The sequence below is a fragment of the Otolemur garnettii genome, unplaced genomic scaffold (assembly GCF_000181295.1).
Source record: "Otolemur garnettii isolate 467f Iridium unplaced genomic scaffold, OtoGar3 scaffold00018, whole genome shotgun sequence".
NCBI lineage: Eukaryota > Metazoa > Chordata > Mammalia > Primates > Galagidae > Otolemur > Otolemur garnettii.
This window is the reverse complement of record NW_003852413.1, coordinates 3620905-3622079: the sequence shown is the minus strand read 5'-3', so window position 1 is coordinate 3622079 and position 1175 is coordinate 3620905.

Sequence of the window (1175 nt, the reverse complement as noted above, 5' to 3'; positions counted from 1 at the left end):
AAAAAAAAAAAAAAGAGAAAAGAAAAGAAAACTGATGCCCAGAAAGGTACAGAGGCCCAGGTCACACACAGGCTTAACCAGGACTGCGTCTTTGGTCCCTGTCCAGGACATGACACTGTACTTGTTCCTCTTAAGTAACTGTGTAAAATCAGCAAGAGTAATTCCAGAACTCTGGGAGGCCAAGGTAAGTGGATTGCTTGAACTCAGGAGTTCAAGACCAGCTTGAGCAAGATTGATAGCACAACTCTACTAAAAATAGCCAGGTGTTGTGGTGGACACCTGTAGTCCCAGCTGCTGTTTGGGAGGCTGAGGCAAGAGGATCACTTGAGAACCAAGAGTTTGAGGTTGCTGTGAGCCATGTCACCCACACTCTACCTAGGGCAACAGAATGACACTGTCTCAAAAGAAAAAAAAAATGGCAAGAGAATGCAGAGAGGGACCAAAGTAGACAATGGGAAATTTGGGGGCCTTTTCTCCTCATTTGTGACAAAGAGGAAACCCCCAATGCTGTAGAATGGCATCCCCCAACCCAGCTCTCTCCTCCCCAGTGACTCTTGCCGGCCCCTCCCTATGCAGGACACCACCTGACTCCATACTCCATGGAGATACCTGGAACTCAGTGAAGATCCCTGACTGGGCCGGGGAGGGGGGGGGGGCTTCCCAACCTAAAAAAACTTAAGAGTAGAAACTACAACTCTCCTCGTGGGCCTTCCTGTCCTGAGTTTGTTTTCTTTGCTGAATTATCTGCAGCAGCCATTCCCTCCTGAGGGTGCCAGCAAAATCTGTAATGATACTCCAAAATCTTGATGTGCTTTAGTGTATTTTAATCCCCCTAACCTTGCTGATAGATGCAGATACTGCATATAAATATATATGTGCTGCATTCACGTATTTTTCTGGAAAGACACTGAAAACTTAACAGGAATAAACTGTTGGAGGAGGGAATTCAAGATATACTTTTCACTGTATATTTTATGTTCTTTCTGTGCTGTCTGGTGGTAGTGTGTTTTTTTTCTTTTTTGAGACAGCCTCAAGCTGTCCCCCTGGGTAGAGTGCCGTGGCCTCATAGCAACCTCCAACTCCTGGGCTCAAGTGAGTCTCCTGCCTCCGCCTCCCAAGTAGCTGGGACCACAGGCGCACCACACAATGCCCGGCTATTTTTTGGTTGCAGCCAT